This window comes from Molossus molossus, unplaced genomic scaffold, assembly GCF_014108415.1.
Source record: "Molossus molossus isolate mMolMol1 unplaced genomic scaffold, mMolMol1.p scaffold_m16_p_18, whole genome shotgun sequence".
In the NCBI taxonomy this organism is placed as follows: Eukaryota; Metazoa; Chordata; class Mammalia; order Chiroptera; family Molossidae; genus Molossus; species Molossus molossus.
Window position 1 is genome coordinate 27,101,579 of NW_023425353.1, and position 21,463 is coordinate 27,123,041.

At 41.7% G+C, this 21,463-nt stretch overlaps 1 protein-coding gene and 1 pseudogene across 1 annotated transcript in view; one reads left to right on the forward strand and one right to left on the reverse strand.

The window, feature by feature from the left end:
- Window positions 1-21,463, forward strand: part of SYN2 (synapsin II) — a 203,209-nt gene that overhangs the window by 60,236 nt on the left and 121,510 nt on the right. The gene's annotated exons all lie outside the window — the stretch shown is intronic.
- On the reverse strand, window positions 9,032-17,199 carry LOC118633478 (annotated as a pseudogene).

The following is a 21,463-nucleotide window of genomic DNA, read 5'->3' on the forward strand; positions in this document are numbered from 1 at the left end:
AGGTAACCTGTTGCTTATCTCTTGCTGCCTTTAGGATTCTCTCTTTGTCTTTAATGTTTGGCATTTTAATTACTATGTGTCTTGGTGTGGGCCTGTTTGGATTCTTCTTACTTGGGGCTCTCTGTGCTTCTTGAACTTGAATGCCTTCTCCCTTCACCAAGTTAGGAAAGTTTTCTGTCACTATTTCTTTAAATATATCCTCTAACCCTTGCCCATTTTCTTCCTCTTCGGAGACTTCTATAATGCGAATGTTGTTACGTTTCCAGTTGTCCCATAGTTCTCTTAAACTGTCTTCCTGTTTTTTTAATCGTTTTTTCCTTTTGGTTTTCTGATTGGTTGATTTTTTCTACCCTGTCTTCTAATTCACTGATCCGGTCCTCAGCTTCCTCTACTCTGCTGGTTAGTCCTTCCAATGTGTTCTTTATTTCTGCTATGTCTTTCTTCATTTCTGCATGGTTAGTTTTCAATATTTATATATCTTTACTCATGGTGCTGATGTCCTTACTCATGCTGTTGAGTTTCCTCAAGATCATGGCTCTGAACTCTACCTCTTATAATTTCCTTATCTGCATTTCATTGATCTCATCTTCGATAGATTTCTCTTATTCCTTCATTTGGGATTTGTTTCTTTGTTTCACCATTTTGGCTATCTCAGTGGTTTTTGGAGCCTACCAAATTTTCCCTGTGGGTGTTGGTGTTCTGCTGTTTGTGGCTCCCTGTACTGGGTTTTGATGAGCCTGGGTGGGCCCACGTTAAACACCACTGTCAAATCTTACTTTCCTGGGTAGATTTGCAAGCCCAGGAAAGGTTCAGTTTTTCTTTAGCTTTTTCCTGATAGCTAGTAGTCTCAGTTATTCAGTGCCTTGGAATGTAGCCCTGGTATTCTGCATAAGAGGATTTCCAGAGGGTGGAATAGATGCTGGTTGTTAATGAGCCTCAATTCGCATTTATTTGCCTCACCTGGGAAAGGCTGAATCTCAAGAGCAAGGGGGGGGGGAGGTGCTGCTGCTTTTCCCCACAGCTCGGGCATGGAGCACACTGGCCACTGTCCTTTGTGGCTGCAACTCAGCACAAACTCTGAGTGCCCTCCAAATTCTGGGTGTCCCCACAGAATTTCAGCCCAGTCTTCCCTCCCTGTGCCGTAGCCCCCAGGTGAGGTGCTGTGGCTATTTTAGCCCTCTGTCCTGGCTCTCTGCACTGTGGAGCGGGCTTGGTCTTTATTCCTCAAGGGTGCTGCTCACAGCTGAGACTGCTGTTGTCCGTGGGCTCCCAGCCCGCCACCCTCTCGTGCCTCCACAGATCCTACCAGTGTCCCTGGTTATATGGTCCTGTCCTGCTGCTTTACTGTTGCTTTTTTCCGAGGATTTGTCTTTATTTTAGTTGTAATTCCTGTTTGGTCCTGGGAAATCATCTGTGTAGCTTCCATTCACTCCGCCTTCATTTTCATATCCTCTATGCCTATCTTGTGCGCAGCTGGGTCGCACAGGCCTCTGTTGCCCCCACACCCTGCAGGTCCCACAGGTAACTGGATGGCACAGTCCCTTTGGGGACCCAGCTGTATGCCTATGTTATGGGCTGCTGCATGGCATAGGCGTCTCTGGTGCTTCAGCACCCCACAGGTTCCATGGGTAACTAGGTCACACATATCCCTGCTGGGTCGCACAGGCCTCTCTGGTGCTTCAGCACCCCATAGGTCCCGCGGGTAACTGGATGGCATAGTCCTTGCTGGGTCGCACAGGCATCTCTGGTGCTTTAGCACCCCGCAGGTGCCATTGGTAACTAGATCACACAGTCCCTGCTGGGTTGCACAGGCCTCTCTGTTGCTTCAGTACCTCATAGGTCCCGCGGGTGACTGGATGGCACAGTCTGTGCTGGGTTGCACAGGCCTCTCTGGTGTTTCAGCACCCCATAGGTCCTGCGGGAACTGGATCACGGATCACAGAGGCCTCTCTGGTGTCCCTGCACGCTGCAGGTCCTGTGGGCAGGCAACTGGATTACACCAGTCCCTCTTGAGCTCCAGCTTCCCACTGCTCTTGTGAGCTACTGGGTTCCAGGGGCCTCTCTGGTGCCCCCGCACCCTGCAGGTCCCACAGGTGGGCAGCTGGATTGCACCAGTCTCTTTCCGGGTTCCCACTGCTCTTATGAGCTGCTGGACTGTACAGGCCCCTGCGGAGCCCCAGGTCCTGCCGCTGGTGGCTGGGGTGTGCTGCTGTCCCGTGGGGCTCAACTCCTGCTCAGCTTTTGCTGTAGTTTTTGGGGGTGGGTCTCAGCTGCTGGTTTGTGCTTCTGTTGCCTGGGGATGGATGTCTGCTCCCCAACCTCTGTTGCTGGGGCTATATCTCGACTCTGATCGGGCTGCTCACATCTAGATTCTTTAGTAGATCAACCATAAGGATAAGAAATAAATGAAGAGCCCTGGCCAGTTTGGCTCAGCGGTTAGAGCGTTGGCCTGTGGTTCAGAGAGACCCGGGTTCAGTTCCCACTAAGGCACATGCTTTGGTTGCAGTTTGTCCCCGGCCCTGGTTGGGGTCGTGCGGGAGGCAGCCACTCAATGTGTCCCTTTCATGTCGATGTTTTCTCTCTCTTCCTCTCTCTTCGTCCCACTCTACCTGAACAAAAATAGAAAAATGTCCTCAGGTGAGGGTAAAAAAAATAAAAAGAATAAAAAAGAAATAGATGAAGAGGGAAACCTGTGGATTAAAAGGGATTTAGAAGATGCATACATTTCTTTTTAATAAAACAGATAGCTCTAAACTATAGTGTCTAAGAATGTACACTTGGCTGCAAATATAAGAAAGGAATTATTATAAAAGTAAAAATGGAGGTTACTTTTGAAGGAAGGGAGGAAGTAAAGTTGGTTTAGGGTACTGGGTGAGCTGCTGGGGTGGCAGGCAAAATTCTGTTTCTTAACCTAGATGTTGGATACATGGGTGTTTGCCTTATACCACCTTATGTTTTTTAAATATGTTTTTGTTGATTAAATTTTTTTTATTTAGAGAGAGAGGAAGGGAGAGGGAGAGAGAGATGGAAACATCGGTGAGAGAGAACATCGATTGGCCCCCTCCTGCTTGTCCCCCACTGGGGATTTGGCCCACAACCTGGACATGTGTGCTGACTGGGAATTGAACTGGCGACATCTTGGTAAATGGGTCGATGCTTAATCACTGAACCATACTGGTCAGGCTGTTTTTATTGATTTTTAGGGGGAGAGAGATGAAAACATTGGTATGAGAAAAACTGATTGGCTGCCTCCTGCACGCCCCCTGCTGGGGATCAAACCCACAACTTGGGCATGTGCCCTGACCAGGAATTGAACCAGGACCTCTTAGTCCATGGAAGGACGCTCAACACACTAAGCTGCTGTGGCTTTCTGTATCTTTGTTTCTGTATTCTTGTATCTTTATTTACAATATAAAGGTCTTCTGTGGTCCAAACTAATGAACAAGATGATTAGTGAGCAGAGAGGAGAAAGAAGGGAGCTGTATGTATGTGTGTGTGTGTGTGTGTATATATATACACACACACACATATACATATATATTTTAAATATAATAAGTGAGATCATATATATATATATTTTGTTAAGTACTTTTTATTTAATTAATTAATTTATTTTTGTTAGAGATGTTTCTCCTCCCCCCCCCCCCACTGATTCCCCTCTCCTTCCCTCCCTGCCCTGTCCCCAGCTTTGTTGTCCATGTCCATTGTTCATGCATACATGCCTATAAATTCTGTGGTTTATCTCTCCCCCCCAACCCCTCTTTTGGAGATTGTTAGTCTTTACCCCACTTCCATGTCTCTGGGACTACCCCATTCCTCAGACTGTTATGTTCATTATATTCCACAAATAAGTGAGATCATATGATACTTGTCTTTCGCTGTTTGGCTTGTTTCGCTTAGGATAATACTTTCCAGGTCCCTCCATGTTGTCTCAAAGGATAAGAGATCTTTTTTCTTACTGCTGCATAGTACTCCATTGTGTATATGTACCACAGCTTTTTTTTATCCATTTATTTACTGATGAACATTTGGACTGTCTCCCAGATCTTAGCTATTGTAAATAGTGCTGCTACGAACATGGAGGTACATATATTCTTTCTGATTGGTGTTTCAGGCTTTTTAGGGTATATTCCTAGAAGTAGGATCACTGGGTAAAATTGGACAGCTACATGCAAAAATATGAAACTAGACCATAAACTTACACCATGCACAAGAATAAACTCAAAATGGATAAAAGACTTAAATGTGACTCATGAATTCATAAAAATCCTAGAAGAAAATGTAGGCAGCAAAATTTCAGACATCATACGCAGCAGAATTTTCACTGATACATCACCTAAGGCAACAGAAACAAAGGAGAAAATGAACACATGGGACTACATCAAACTCAAAAGCTTCTGCACAGCAAAAGATACAATCATCTGCAAATTAAAACAACAATGAGTTATCACCTCACACCTGTCAGAATGGCTGCCATCAACAAATCATCAAACAACAAGTGTTGGTGAGGGTGTGGAGAAAAGGGAACTCTAATACACTGCTGGTGGGAATGCAGACTGGTGCAGCCACTATGGAAAACAATATGGTGTTACCTCAAAAATTTAAAAATTGAACTTCCATTTGACCCAGTGATCCCGCTTCTAGGAATATACCCTAAGAATCCTGAAACACCAATCAGGAAGAATATATGTACCCCCATGTTCATAGCAGCACTATTTACAATAGCTAACATCTGGAAACAGCCCAAGTGTCCATTAGTAGATGAATGGATAAAAAAGCTGTGGTACATATACACAATGGAGTACTATGCAGCTGTAAGAAAGAAAAATCTCTTATCTTTTGAGATGACATGGAGGGACCTGGAAAGTATTATCCTAAGTGAAATAAGCCAAGCAGAAAAAGACAAATACCACATGATCTCACTTATATACGGAATATAATGAACATAACAGTCTGAGGAATACGGTAGACCCAGAAACATGGAGGTAGGGCACAGACTGACATCCCTCAGAAGAGGGGGTGGGAAGAGATAAACCACAGAACTTATATGCATGTATGTATAACCAATGGACATGGACAACAAAGCTGGGGACGGGTCAGGGGGAATAGGGAGGGGGGTGCCAATGGGGTAAAAAAGGAGAAACTGTAACAAAAAAAAATTAAATTAAAATAAGTAAATAAATAAAAAGAATCAAAACTCCTATTGTTTTATACAATAAAAAAAAAGTCAACACAATACTAAATCACAATTTCTTTAATCTCACTTTGTGACAAGGGAACTGTTTCTTGTGAAAGCTTCTTCTGCAGCCCTCTATGTAGGAGAACTCTCCCCTGGGGTCAGAGCAGCCCTCCAGCCTGGCCTGGGAAGGCAGAGCTGGTAAAGGTACAGGTAGGGTCCTCAAGGGAAGCAGCTGAGTCCAGTATAAAGAGACCAGAAACTAATGCAGATGAGCTGCCCAGGGTGGCCACTGCCATCCCACCCCTCACAGACCTGCTTGTTTTTCCTTTGATCAGTTTTATAAATGCATATTATGGAAAATCTTAGCTCATAAAAGACAGTTTCTCTAACTGTGGGATCAAGCAGTAAAAATACATAAAGCTTAAAGGACAAAATTTTAATTCATAAATAAAACGAATCTAATAAAAAAAAGATACAATTATCAAGATGGAAAGGCAACACACTGTATGGGAGAGCATAATTGCCAATGATATATCAGATAAGGATTTAATTTCCATATATAGAGAGTGTTCATACAACTCTACAAATGGAAGACAAAGAACCCAATTAAAAATGGGCAGAGGAACTAAATGGACACCTCTCCAAATAGGACATACAAATGGCTAAGAGACATGAAGAAATGCTCAACATCACTAATCATCAGAGAGATGCAAAAAACAACTATGGCCCTGGCCGGTTTGGCTCAGCGGTTAGAGCGTCGACCTGCGGTCCTGAGAGACCTGGGTTCGGTTCCCTCTAAGGGCATGTACCTCGGTTGCAGTTTGTCCCCGACCCTGGTTGGTCGTGCGGTGGCAGCCACTCGATGTGTCCCTTTCACATCGATGTTTCTCTCTCTCTATCTCTTCCTCTCTCTCCCTCCCACTCTATCTGTACAAAAAATGGAAAAATGTCCTCAGGTGAGGATAAAAAAAAACACAAAAAAAACAAAAAAAACAAACAAACAAAAAAACAACTATGAAGTATCACCTCACACCTGTCAGAATGGCCGCCATCAACAAATCATCAAACAAGTGTTGGCGAGGGTGTGGAGAAAAGGGGACTGAGTACACTGCTGGTAGGAATGCAGACTGGTGTATGGAAAACACTATGGTGTTACCTCAAAAAATTAAAAATTGAACTTCCATTTGACCTGCAGCTGTATATCTTTAAAAAAATTCTTATTAAACTGTATGCTAGGGCATTTCACAAATGTCATCTTAATATTCACAATTACTGTCTCATAGAGGTTAAACAACTTGCTCATGGTCGTGGTAATAAGTAGCAGAGTAGATATTCAAGCCCAAACCTGATCTAGTTCCAAAGTACAGACTCCTTCTTTCCTCATTGGCTGATGTTGGTAGTACACTATTTTTTTTCTAAATTTAGTGTCTATATTATTTATCCTTCAATTAGTCATTCTTCTGAAAAGTTATGTGCTGTGTATATTAAAAATTCTATGGAAATGTGTATATATTTTCTTCCTCCAACTGATCTTTAAAAAGACCAGTTGTATTGTATTACTCATTCTAACAGAAAAAAATGATAGTTCTAAGAAGACAACATCAGATATGAAAATAAGGCAATATCTTTAAATCTTCTACTTTTAGGGGAATTGTTTTTCTAGTGAAACATGAGTAAAGATATTTGATATGAGTTTCAAATATAGTCTGGCAGCTGAGCAGTACCAGAACAATCTTAATCATACAGAAATACAAGATACAAGGAGGGATTTTATTTTCAGTATTTTATATGGTGTTGACTTTAGCTCTGAATACTGTATAAACTTGGATTAGACATGCCTGTAGATTTCTTTGGCTGCATTTTTATTTTAAAAGGTTTATTGGCAACATTGGTTGATAACATTATATAATTTTCTTTTTGGGTATACAAGATTATAATTTGACATATTGCATGCACACCACCCGGAGTCTAGTTTCTTTTTGTTACCTGCAGTTTGATTTTAGAAAATTGGTTTTATATTTATAGTTTTAATTTTCACTTATATTTATTTTTCTTAGCATTTTATCTGTCACTAATTTTAATTACACTCTTAATTTACAGGTAACCCACCTCTTCTACTCTGTCATTCAGTTTTACCACTCCCTTTTATTGTAATGAGACAATCAGGAAAGATTTTATGAAAAAATATCATGAAAATACTTATACTAAGCATATAAATCGAGTTGGTTGTATAATTTTATTTTATCTATTTATTTTTATTTTTCTTAAAAATTTTTTTTTTATTGATTTTAGAGAGAGAGGAAGGGAGAGAGAGATAGAAACATTGATGAGAGAGAACATTGACTAGCCGCCTCCTGCATGCCCTGCATTGGGGATTGCGCCCACAACCTGGGCATGTACCCTGACTGGAAATAGAACTGGGTCGATGCTCAACCACTGAGCCACACCAGCCAGGCTTTATTTTTTATTTTTCAATTACTGTTTACTTTCAGTATTATTTTGTATTAGTTTCAGGTTAGGTTCTATAATTTTATTGTTGAAAGTATTACAGATGTCCCTCTCCTTTTCCCCATTGACCCCTTCCTTCCTACTCTCACCCCCTTCCTGTCTTCCCTAGCCTAGTGTCCGTGTGGATCGATTGTGCATATATGCATATAAGTTCTTTGGTTTATCTCTTCTCAGTCTGTTTCCTACTTACATGGTTCTGGATCTCTGTTGGTCGACAGCATATTTTGTTCATTATGTTCCACAAATAAGTGAGATTACGTGGTACTTGTTTTTCTCTGACTGGCTTATTTCACTTAGCATAATACTCTCCAGGTCCCTCCATGATGTCTCAAAGGGTAAGAGATCTTTTCGTCTTATAGCTGCATAGTATTCTATTGTGTAAATGCACCACGGTTTTTTATCCACTCATCATCTACTGATGGGCACTTGGGCTGTTTCTAGATCGTAGCTATTGTAAATAGTGTTGCTATGAACATAGGAGTGCATATATTCTTCCTGATTGATGTTTCAGGCTTCTTAGAATATATTCCAAGAAGTGGGATCATTGGGTCAAATTGCAGTTCTATTTTTAATTTTTTGAGGAAACACTATATGGTTTTTCATAGTGGTTGTACCAGTCTGCATTCCCACCAGCAGTGTGCTAGGGTACCCTTTTCTCCACATCCTTGCCAGCATTTGTTGTTTGAGGATTTGTTGATGGCCACCATTCTGGCAGGTGTGAGGTGATATTCCATAGTTGTTTTAATTTGCATTTCTCTGGTAATTAGAGATGATGAGCGTTTTGTCATATGTCTCCTGGCCTTTTGTATGTCCTATTTGGAGAAGTGTCTGTTGAGGTCCTTTGTCCATTTTTTTATTGGATTGTCTTCCTTTTTTTTTTATTTAAAAAAAAAAAATTTTTTTTATTGTTTAAGTGTCAGAAAGGTTTATTAGAAAATTCTCACCCTAAACTGTGTAGTACATGCTGCAGGACTGCCATTCTATTAAAACCGACTGGAAGAAATACACCTGTTTCCAATGTAGTCCTTATACAAAATGTATAAAAGTTTCTGGTGTGATGTGCACTCTGCACCTCTGCCCCTTGATATTCCAAAGTATCCCACTAATGGCCATGGGTACTCATTTTACAGATGGGAAACTGAGGCACCAAGACACTGGTGTACCAGTGGTTACATGTGCAGTGGTTGTTAGGAATTGCTCTTCTCTGCCCAGCCTAGGTGGAAGATGATGGGAGGGACAGGAGGGGCAGGTCTGTGTGGTGTCTTCCCCAATCCCTGGAGGAGGGAAAGTGCTCAGGGCCGGACTAGCAGGAAAGTGGGAAACCGCTTGGGAGCTGCTTAAAGTCTAGAAGGGGCAAAGTCTTTTGGGGAGGCAAAGACTGCACTGCCAGGTTGGGAGGTGGATAGAAGAAAGGCCAGTGCTGCTGGTGAGGAAGCCTGATCTGGAAGCGTAGTCAGAGACCTCACTGTAGTAACACTTGTGGGCAGCTGGGGTTGTCTTCCAGCCGGCTGCCCGGAACTCAGTGATCTCCAGCAGCAGCAGCAGCTGGACCAGGGAGCTGAGGCCGGTCAGGAGCAGGAAGCCATCCCGAATCAGGACAAACAGCTCATCCATTCGCTGCTCATCCATTCACTGCCCGTTCATCTTCTCCAGCTGCTCCCCAACACGGTGCAGCTGCAGCACCAGGCAGTTCACCTCCTCCTCCTTGCTCAGACTGTCCGGCTGGGCCAGCCGGAAGAGGCAGTCATAGACAGGGTTCACCAGGGCCATCATGGCCATGTTGTTCACCCTCAAGTAGTCAAAGATGTTGCAGATAAAGGTGACGTAGCAGACCCAGCCCTATGGGGAGCAGGCCCGAAGCCGCTCCCGAGCCTCGTACTCCTGCTGCAGCTGGTTGAGGAGGCCATGGCGGAAGACACTCAGGCCTGCTTGCTTGCTCTCTGCCTGAATAATGGCATAGCACATGCGTCCTGCTTCCTTGCTGAACACAAGGTCCTGCAGAGAATCTTGTCTTCCTTTTGTTGAGTTGTATGAGTACTCTATATATTTTGGATATCAACCCCTTATCTGATGTGTTGTTGGCAAATATGTTCTCCCAGAGAGTGTGTTCCCTTTTCATTTTGATGCTGGCTTCTTTTGCTATGCAGAAGCTTTTAAGTTTGATGTGGTCCCATTTATTAGTTTTTTCCTTTATTTCTCTTGCCCTAGGTGCTGTATCAGTGAAAATTCCACTACTTGTGATGTCAGATTTTTTGCTTACATTTTCTTCTAGGATTTTAATGGTTTCACAGGTTACATTTAAGTCTTTTATCCATTTTGAGTTTATTCTTGTGTATGGTATAAGCTGGTCATCTAGTTTCATATTTTTACATATAGCTGTCCCATTTTCCCAGCACTATTTCTTGAAGAGACTGTCTTTTCTCCATTGTATGCTGTTGCCTCCTTTGTCAAATATTAATTGTACATACTGTCTTGGGTCAATAGCTGGGTTCTCTGTTCTGTTTCATTGATCTATATGTCTGTTCTTGTGCCAGTACCAGGCTGTTTGGATTATGAGGCCTTTGTAGTATAACTTGATATTTGGTATTGTGATCCCTCCTACTTTGTTCTCCTTTTTAAAAATTGCTGTGGCTATTCGGGGTCTTTTATGGTTCCATATAAACTTTTGAAGTGTTTGTTTTAGATCTGTGAAATATGCCTTGGTACCTGAATAGGGATTGCATTGAATCTGTAGATTGCTTTGAGTAGTTTCGACATTGTAATGATGTTGATTTTTCTGATCCATGAACATGGTATATGTTTCCACTTTTTTATATCTTCTTCTTTTTCTTTTTTCAATGTCCTGTAGTTTTCTGAGAACAGGTCTTTTACTTGGTTCTATAATTTTAAAAGAGTGTTAAAACTAAAAAATAATTATATAAATATACTTGAAATGTATTTTTTATTTTGAGCATTTTAGAGTATAGTTTCTCAAAGTGTGGTACCCATCGGTAGATGAATGGATAAAAAAGCTGTGGTATATTTACACAATGGAACACTACACGGCCATAAAAATAAGGAACTCTTATCTTTTGCAACAGCATGTCTGTACTTACAGATTATTAAGCTAACTGAAATAAGCCAGTCAGAGAAAGACAAGTACTATATGATCTCAGTTATATATGGAATTTAATGAACAAAATAAACTGAAGAACAAAATAGAAACAGAGGCATGGATATACTGACCAGGCTGACAGATGTCAGAGGGGATAGGGGTTGGGGGACTGGATGAGAGAAGGTTGAGGGATTAGCTAAAAGACACAGACAACAGTGTGGTGATAGCCAGAGGGAAGTAGGGGCAAGGACTGAGTGGAAGTGGGCAAACGGATTAGGGAAATGAGAACATCTGTAATAGTGTCAACAATAAAAATAAAGTTAAAAAAAGATATTTACAAGTAAATTGGATAAAATCCTGTATGAAGAGTTTTAGAGGAGATATATCCATTATTACTATCCAACTCTGAGACTTTTACAGTACCCTGATATTGTTATTTTATAGTTTTCCCCCCATGTGTTAATCCTTTATTAAACAAGAGAATGGCACTGGATTAGAAGTTAAAATATCTGACTTAGTGCTATTACACTTGACTTGTCTCCTTAATTTTTTATATTTGTTTATAAAGGACTTGAATTTTTTTATCTCAAAGGTTCTGCCTACCTCTCATATCTCTGCCCCTTGAGAGAGAGTCTATTTGACCACTTTAATTGTTAAAAAGTTGATGATATAGAGGTTTTAAAAAATTTACTAACTTATAATGTCAAACCATTCCTGTTGTTCTTAGTTATGTCTTTTGGACTAATCTGCTTCAGTTTTCACCTAGAATGCCTGTGACTAACTCTCACTACTCTTGGCGCTGTTGCTAACAAATCTTGTAGGCTAAAGTTTGATTTTAGCTTTTTACCCTAGGTTGGTGGAACTGGGGTAGTGAGGAATGGGAAAACTCAAGGGGAGAGTAAAGGACAGTAGAAATGTTTGTTTTTTTCCCCCTCCTCCCATTCAACCTTAGACTTGGAAAGCCTTCAGGTTTAGGAAAACACTCAGAAAATACTAGAAGTGTTTGAATGTTCCTGAAACTCCTGTGTCCCTATAATTCCTGTCTCTGTGGACTGTCGTGATTCTCCCTGAGCATAAAAGCCTATGTGTGGGCTGCTGCTCCCACTGAAGATGGCCGTTTATCATCTATTCCACCCAGTGGTCTCTGATGAAGATGGTGCAGAGCTCAGCCACCTGCTAATTTTAATCTGTTAGGAAACAGGAACCTATTTCAGTAGAGGAAAACCTAACCCCTTCATCTACCTAGCAGAATTACCATGACATCTAAATTTTACTCCTGTGTGCTGCCAGTATGCTACCAAGTAGAAAGTGACCAAAGCTAGGAAGCAAGAAATCTTTCGATGTAATGTTTTTCATAGGTTGGAGTTGAGGAGCGAAGAATGCTGAACAGTTCTTTGTCCAGACATGTCTTTCCCCATATAATTTAGAAATCCTGTGTATAGCAACCCTGGTAGGTAGTCATCCAGGTTTTAATTAAACTATTCATTGAGCCCTAGCAGTTATTGCTCACTGGTTAGAGCATTGGCCTTCACACTGAAAGGTCGTGGGTTCAGTTCCTGGTCAAGGAAACATGCCTGGGTTGCAGGTTGATCCCTGGCCACGGTCAGGGTGCATGCAGGAGGCAACCAATCCATATATCTCTCTCACAAAGATGGTTCATTCCCTCTCTTTCCCTCTCTCTCTCCCCCTCCCCTCCTCCCTCCCTTCCAGTCTCTCTAAAAATCAATGGAAAAATTATTCTTGGGTGAGGATTTAAAAAAATGATTTTTTAAAAAAACATTCATTGCCCTGGCTGGTTTGGCTCAGCGTTTGGAGTGTCGGCCTGGGGACCAAAGAGTCCCGGGTTCGATTCTGGCAAAGGGCAAATACCTCAGTTGTGGTTAGTCCCTGGCCTGCCAGAGGCAACCAATCAATGTGTTTCTCTCACATTGATGTTTCTCTCTCTCTCCCCCTCTCTGTCCCTTCCTCCCACTCTGTCTGAAGATAAATGTAAAAATATCCTCGGGTGAGGATTAAAAAACAAAAACAAAGAAAACCTATTCATTGATCAGGAGTTTATTTCTGCCCCTTGAGATAATTCATTAGATCACTTTGAACGTTATTTATCATGTTGAGGTAAAAGCTGCTTCCCTGTAATATCTAACCATTTCTTTAAAAAAAATTTTGTTTTTTAATCCTCACTTGAGAATATTTTTCTATTTATCTTTAGAGAGAGAGAGAGAGAAACATTGATGTGAGAGAGACACATAGACTGGCTGTCTCCCGCACAACCCCGACCAGGGCCAGGGACAAACTGCAACTGAGGTATGTGCTTTATACCAGAACTGAACCCTCGACTTATTGGAGCCGACGCTCTAACCACTGAGCAAAATTGACCAGGGCTATCTAACCATTTCTAATGCTCCTAATTATGTCTCTTGATGTCTTTCAGTGCTCCATTATTTTTCCTGATGAGGAGCCCTTCAAAATATTAGAGTTTTATTCCCTTTTTATTTATTGGTATCGTCTTGTACCTTGCAGGTGCCTCTGGAAAGTGTAATCCATAAAATCTGGATGCAAATTAGTTAATTAGGTTCTTTCCTCCTGGACATTTAATCAAATGAGAATCTAGAAGGTATAATAAATTTTAGGGTAGCGACAGACTGGCCCCACACCCACATGTGGCAGATAAAAATCAGGAGTGTAACTCGGCTGGGAAGGTCCTCCCTGAGGACTGAGTGGTCCTCGTCCCACACCAGGCACCCCACTCAGGGTTCCAGAACCAGGAAGAGAAGTCCCAATAATTTCTGGCTGGAAAAACTAGTGGGAACTGAGGCTCAGGAAGGCTGAGGCAGCTGGAGCCCCAGGCAGCTCCTCTTAAAGGACCTGCACATGGACTTATCAGACTCACTTCCTCTAAGCTTGGAGAGGAGGCAGCTCAAGGGGTGCCAGAGACATACAGGGAAGAACTGAGCTGTTTGGCATTGGAGCGAGGGCTATAGAGGCAGCTTTCTTCGGGACAAACGTACTGTCAGAGGCCTTTGTTCCTTTGGTGAGCCCTTCCCTGGGGCAGCAGACAGCTGCCATATCTGGGACTCCAGCAACCTGGCTCACACTGGTAGCCCCACCCTGGTGATTCCCTGAGGCCCCGCCCCACCCAACTTTCAGGCCCACCCAACTTGTTGCCAGTTGGTTAACCATAGGATTGGCCTGTCTTGGATGCTGCTTCAGGTTTTCTTAAATTCTTTCAAACAAGCAGCATCTCGTCTCAGATAGCCCCATACCCCTCGTTAAGTAGTACATAGAAACAAACACAGGGAGGCAGCCAAAATGAGGAGACAAAGAAACAGGTCCCAAAGACCTGAAAGAACAGAACAAAACCCCAGGAAAAGAACTAAGCGAAATGGAGATAAGCAACCTAACAGATTCTGAGTTCAAAATACTGCTTATAAGGATGCTCAGTGAACTTAGTGAGAACCTCAGTGAATTTAGTGAGGGCCTCAAGAGCATAAAAAAGGAGCAGTCAGAAATGAAGGATGCACAGTCAGAAATGAAGGAGGCACTAACTGAAATAGAGAATAATTTACACAGATTCAATAGTAGAGTAGGTAAAGCCAAGAAGCAAATCATCGATTTGATTTTTAATTTTTTTTAAATTTTTTTTATCCTCATCCGAGGACATTTTTTTGCTCAGATAGAGTGGAAGGGAGAGAGAGAGAGAGAAACATCGATGTGAAAGGGACACATCGAGTGGCTGCCACCCGCACAACCCAACCAGGGCCAGGGACAAACTGCAACCGAGGTACGTGCCCTTAGCAGGAACCGAACCCCGGTCTCTCCGGACCGCAGGCCAACGCTCTAACCGCTGAGCCAAACTGGCTAGGGCCAAATCATCGATTTGGAATACAAGGAAGCAAAAAACACCCAATCAGACCAGCAAAAAGAAAAAAGAATCCAAAAAAAATGAGGATAGTGTAAGGAGCCTCTGGGACAACTTCAAGTGTGCCAACATTCGCATCTTGGGGGTGCCAGAAGGAGAAGAGAGAGAACAAGAAATTGAAAACCTATTTGAAACAATAATGGCAGAAAACTTCCCTAACTTGGTGAAGGAAACAGACACACAAGTCTAGGAAGCACGGAGAGTCCCAAACATGATGAACCCCAAGAGGCCCATACAAAGACACGTCATCATCAAAATACAAAAGGTTCAAGACAAAGAGAGACTCTTAAAGCAGCAAGAGAAAAGCAGTTACCTACAAGGGAGTTCCCATAAGACTGTCAGCTGATTTCTCAAAGGAAACTTTGGCCCTGGCCAGTTTTGCTCAGCGGTTAGAGCTTTGGCCTGCTGTCCAGAGAGACCCGGGTTCGGTTCCCGCTAAGGGCATGTACCTCGGTTGCAGTTTGTCCCCGGCCCTGGTTGGGTTGTGTGGGTGGCAACCACTCGATGTGTCCCTTTCACATCGATGTTTCTCTCTCTCTCTTCCTCCCACTCTACCTGAACAAAAATGGAAAAATGTCCTCAGGTGAGGATAAAAAAAAAACAAACAGAAACTTTGCTGGCCAGAAGGGAGTGGCAAGAAATATTCAAAGTGATGAAAAACAAGAACCTACAACGAAGATTACTCTATCCTGCAAAGCTGTCATTTAGAATCGATGGTCATATAAAGAGTTTCCCAGACAAGGAAAAGCTAAAGGAGTTCATCACCACCAAACCATTATTATATGAAATGTTGAAGGGTCTTCTTGAAGAAAAAGATAAAAAAGATGAACAAACAAAATGGCAATGAATACATATCTATCAACAATTGAATCTACAAACAAAATTAACAAGCAATTTTGTTGGTTGCCAGATGGGAGGGGTGTTGGGGGAATAGGTAAAAAAGGTGAAGGGATTAAGAAGTATAAATTGGTTGCTAGACTGACAAATCTCAAAAGGAAGGGGGGTTGGGGAGTGGGAAGAAATAAACCAAAGAACTTATATGCATATATGCATAATCAACGGACACAGACAGCCATGTGGGAAAAGGCAGGAGGGGGGTGGGAGTGGGGAGGAGGGGGTCAATGGGGGGAAAATGATGAACATCTGTAATACATTCAACAATAAAGATAAAAACATTTTTTTAGGGTAAATCTGGGTGAATTGTGTTACAGCAGCCTCTAGGAAGCCTAAGAGCTAAGTGTCAAGGAGGAGATAGGGGGAAATAGTTGGGGTGTGATAGAGGATGCAAAAAGGTAGACAAGGTGTCCTAGCAGTTACCTATTACCTAAAGGTGAGTGGAGTACAAGGTGGGGAAATCCTGGGCTGTATTCAAGAATCCTGGGTTTTAGTTTTGCCTTTGCTTCTGACAAGCTCTGTAATTCTGGGCCGTCACTTCTGGGGCCTAGTATTCTTATCTATAATGTGAAGTAGTTAGGTTAGAGAATTTTAATAGGCACTAACTAGCCCTGAAAGTACTATAGGCTGTGATTACTAGGGAATAGACTAAAAACATTTACAGAGAATTTCTGCCTATATGTCTGACTGGGCCTAGCAAATTTAATTCTGAACTTTTTTTTTTTTCCTTTGGACAGTCTCCTTGGTCCTTATGAGTTGTAAAATAAACAGCTCCTTAAGCTGTCTATAGGTAGAACTGAAGAAAATAGGAAGTCTCTGCCTGTGGCCTTCAAAAAGCTTAAGCTATTTTCCTGCAAATGTGTCATTATTTATAAGGGACCATAAGGAAACTCTAGCTTGTCTCTGAATAACTAGGCAGGACTTACAGGGTTTGGGGTAGACTTTATGATGATGTAAAGGAAGCAGGACATACCCAGGGTTCCAAGGAAGCATCAAGTACAGACATACCTCAGAGATATTGAAAGTTTGGTTCCAGATCATTGCAACAAATTGATAGCACAAGAAAGTGAGTCACATGCATTTTTTCGTTTCCCAGTGCATATAAAAGTTATGTGTTCTTTTGTTTGCTTTTTTATCCTCACCCAAGAACATTTTTGCATTTATCTTCAGATAGAGCGTGAGGGAGAGAGGGAGGGAGAGAGAGAGGGAGGAGGGGAGAAGGAAACATCAATGAGAGACAGACACATCGAGTGGTTGCCACCCACATGACCCCAACCGGGGCTGAAGACAAACTGAAACCAAGGTACGTGCCCTTAACGGGAACTGAATCCAGGACTTCCTGGTCCGTGAGCCGACACTGTAACCATTAAGCTAAACTGGCCAGGGCAGGTTATGTTTATACTATATTGTCTATTAAGTGTGCGATAGCATTATGTCTAAAAAAACAATATACCTTAATTTAAAAATACTTTATTGCTTAAAAAAATGCTAACCGTTATCTGAACTTTCAGCGAGTTGTAATCTTTTTGTTGGTAGAAGGTCTTGCCTCAATGTTAATGGCTGCTGACCGTTCAGGGTGGTGGTTGCTGAAGGTTGAGCCACCATTATATGGTCATATCACTCTTTGGATTAAAAAAAAAATCTTCACCTGGCTGGTGTGGCTCAGTGGATTGATTATTGTCCACTGAGAGGTCAATGGTCTGAGAGGTCCTGGTTTAATTCCCTGTCAGTGCACATGCCCGGGTTGTGGGCTCACTAGGGGGCGTGCAGGAGGCAGCAGTGTTTCTCACACATTGATGTTTCTATCTCTCTCTAAAAAAATCAATAAAACCATTTTTAAAAAGCCCTGGCCGGTTTGGCTTAGTGGTCAGAGTGTTGGCCCGCAGACCAGAGAGAACCGGGTTCGGTTTCTGCTAAGGGGCACGTACCTCTGTTGCAATTTGTCTCTGGCCCTGGCTGGGGTCATGTGGGTGGCAACCACTCGATGTGTCTCTCTCACATCAATATTTCTCTCTCTCTCTCTTCCTCCCTTTCTCCCTCCTGCTTTATCTGAAGATAAATGCAAAAAAGTCCTCGGGTGAGGATAAAACCAAACACAAAAAAACATAAAAAAAAAATCTTCAAGCTTGGCCACTATGCCTCAGTGGTTGAGCATCAACCCATGCAACAAGAAGTTACCAGTTCAATTCCTGGTCAGGGCACATGCCCAGGTTGTGGGCCAAATCCTCAGTGGGAGGCCTGCAGGAGGCAGCCAATCAATGTTCTCTCTCATCGATGTTTCTATCTCTCTTCGTCTCCCTTCCTCTCTCTCAAATCAAGAAAGAAAAAAAAAAATATCGAATTCAAGCTTTACCTGGTTTTCATGGATCTTTACAACTTAGGCCCAGCCTACCTATTGAAGTCATCTTTTGCCAGCTCCACTCTATGCAGCAAGTCTATTACCATAACATCTACCATTTAAAAATATGAACTGCCCTGGCCAGGTAGCTCAGTTGGTTGGAGCATCATCCCTTACACCAAAAGGGTGCCAGGTTCGATTCCCAGTCAGGGCATATAGCTGGGTTGATCCTGATTGATGTTTCTTTCTCACATTGCTGTCTTTTTCTCTTTTTCCCTTTCCCTCTCTCCCTCTCTTTCCCTCTCTTTCTCCCTCTCCCTCTCCCTCCCCCTCTCCCTCTTCCTCTCTCCCCTTTTCTCTCTCTCAAATTAATAAACATAACCTTGGGTAAGGAAAAAAAAAATCATGTAGTATGGCTGCCTAGGCCTTAATTTTCTGAATCTTTGAATGCCTGTATTTTAAAGATAGTACTTCACACTTTCAGAATTTACTGGTTGGAATCAGAGATTCTTAAGTTTGGAAGAGACTTTTAAATATTATCTAGTCTAGAAATTATTAAGTTTTCTTGTGCATGAGAAATCCATGCAGGACTTTTTTTTTTTTTAATGAAGATTCCAAGTTTCTCCTTCATATCTCTTTAGTTAGACCCTCACTTTTGGGATCCTAGATTTTTGTTTTAATAAGATTTCCAGTTGATTCTTTTTTAAAAAAAATATGGTGTTTTTTTATTCTCACCCGAGAACATTTTTGTATTTATCTTTCAGATAGAGCAGGAGGGAGAGAGGGAAGAAGAGAGAGAGGGAAACATGGATGTGAGAGCGACATATCAACTGGTTGCCACCCACACGACCCCAGCTGGGGCCAGAGACAAACTGCAACTGAGGTACATGCCCTTAGCGGGAACTGAACCCAGGACTCTCTGGTCCACAGGCCAGTGCTCTAACTGCTGAGCCAAACTGGCCAGGGCTAAAAAAATATGCTTTTATTGTATTTTTTTTAGAGAGAGAGGAAGGGAGAGAGATATGGAAATATCCATGTGAGAGAGAAACCTGGATTGGCAGCCTCCTGCATGTCCTCTACTGGGGATCAAGCCTACAGCCCAGGAAATGTACCCGACCGGAAATTGAACTGGGACCTCTCAGTTTATGGGATGATGCTCAGTCCACTGAGCCATACCAGTGCACCAGGTGATTCTTATATAACCAGTGAGAGCTGTGTTTGAGAACTACATGTCTAGACCAATCCTTCTCATTGAATTTCCACCACTTCAGAAGTGGAAAATTAGTTTTTAGCTCTCCTGTTTCTTACTCTATTCATGCCCAGGACTTGGTCACTTTATCCTTATTTTTTCAACATTTTCTTGACCTAGCACTTCCTTTCTCACACCTACTTTCAAACAAAAACCAAAACAAAATTAACAACACCAGCAACAACAAAAATACCCATTCACTTTTCTGGTGCTACTCTAAGTGTTTATCCATGTTTACTTTATAATTCTTACAATAACCCCATGTGAAAGGTATTGTTATTCTCATTTCTATAGAGGTTACATAACTCGCTCAAGGCAACATAACTAGTAGGAGACAGAACTGAGTCTTGAAACTAAGGTTAACTGTACTTTTTTTTTTAGTATTTGCTGTTGCTTCCAATCTCAACTTTTGTTGTGATTCCTCTGAGTATATCTCATCTTCATCAGTGATGAGATCTATAAATTTAGGTCCTCAGCTCCAGGCAGGCTTGAAGGGTTTTCACTATGTTTTCTTCTAGCCAAACTCTTATTCTAGTCATATCTTAGTTTCTCCAAAAGTCTTTTCACTATACTTCTACCTATTGTACTCTTTTCAAGCTCTTCTGAATTCAGAACACTTATTAGCTATATCACTTACTTAGAATCCCTTGACCATTTATATTATTTTATTTCTCATCTATTTTTTTTTGTTTGTTTAAGAAAAGTTCTAATGTGTTAATATTTTAGTAAGGTTATTGCAATGGGTTTAAAAGGCAGACAGACATATTATTGTAGGCTATTATACAATTCAAATATTACACAGACCTATGAGATTTATGGAGTAACAATAGACCCATAAAATAAATTAAATCTGAAAGATTAAATTCAATATTAGCACCTACAATATCTCTGAAAGTAAAACTTTTAACTGTTTCATTCTCTCCTAATACGTTTCTTTTCTTTCTTTTTTTTAAATTTGTTCCCTTTATTGATTTTAGAGAGAGAGGAAGGGAGAGGGAGAGAGAGATGGAAACATCGATGAGAGAGAACATCGATTAGCCACCTCCAGCATGTCCCCAACTGTGAATTGGGCCCACAACCTGGGCATGTGCCCTGACTGGGAAACGAACCGGCGACCTCTTGGTACATGGGCCGATGCTCAACCTCTGAGCCACACAGGCCAGACGCTAATATGTTTCTTTTTTTTTTTTATCCTCATCCGAGGACATTTTTCCATTTTTTGTACAGACAGAGTGGGAGGGAGAGAGAGGAAGAGAGAGAGAAGGAAACATCGATGTGAAAGGGACACATCGAGTGGCTGCCACCCGCACGACCAACCAGGGCCGGGGACAAACTGCAACCCAGGTACATGCCCTTAGCGGGAACCAAACCCGGGTCTCTCCGGACCACAGGCGGACGCTCTAACCGCTGAGCCAAACCGGCCAGGGCGCTAATATGTTTCTTAACTCCCAGATATGGTACTCTCAAACTGCAAGTATGAATAAAGGGCATAAGAAGCTCAGATACTAAGAACATAAAATCCAAAGGAGAACTAGAAGTATTGACTCAGATTTGAGAGTTTTAGTTGCAAATCACTTACCTTACTACTATACTTGAACCCATCATAAAACTTCTGTGCATTTAATACTGTATGTAAGGAAAGTCTCTGAATCATAAGGTTTGCTAGTAGGAATGGCTAAAAATTAGCAATATACAGTATTATTCCTGTCAAATATTTCTCATAAGTTATATTTATAACAAAACGATAAACGATTTATTACACATTTATTACACTTTCAGAGACACAGGAGGGTTGTTTATGTGTTTGATGGTTTAGCATCCCCTTCTTTGTGCTTATTTAGTTTTGTAAGGAACAAGCAACTCATACCACATTTTCCCAACATTCAAGGTAATGCACTAATAACAAAATTCTCCAAAGAAAAATAACTGGAAATGGCATTAGATACTGCTTTATTAGGGATAACTGCTATAATAAAACAAATAACATTATACATTATTTTTTCCAATAACCTTCAGTTTGAAAAACTTAACACCAGAATTAGATCTTTAAGATTCGATGGAAAAATGTAGTTCTTTGAAATCTAGGAGATGCATTAGCAAAACTACAGACACAGCCTTCACTGAAATCCTGGAGAAAGCATTTTATTAATTTGGGGGAATAAGAGTGTACACTGGCTAAGGTATGAATGAAGTTTATAGCTACCTGGGCTATATGAAGAGAATCACTGATATTGGTGGCAGATAAAAAATAAACTTTGTGTTAGGCTGACCAACTGCATATT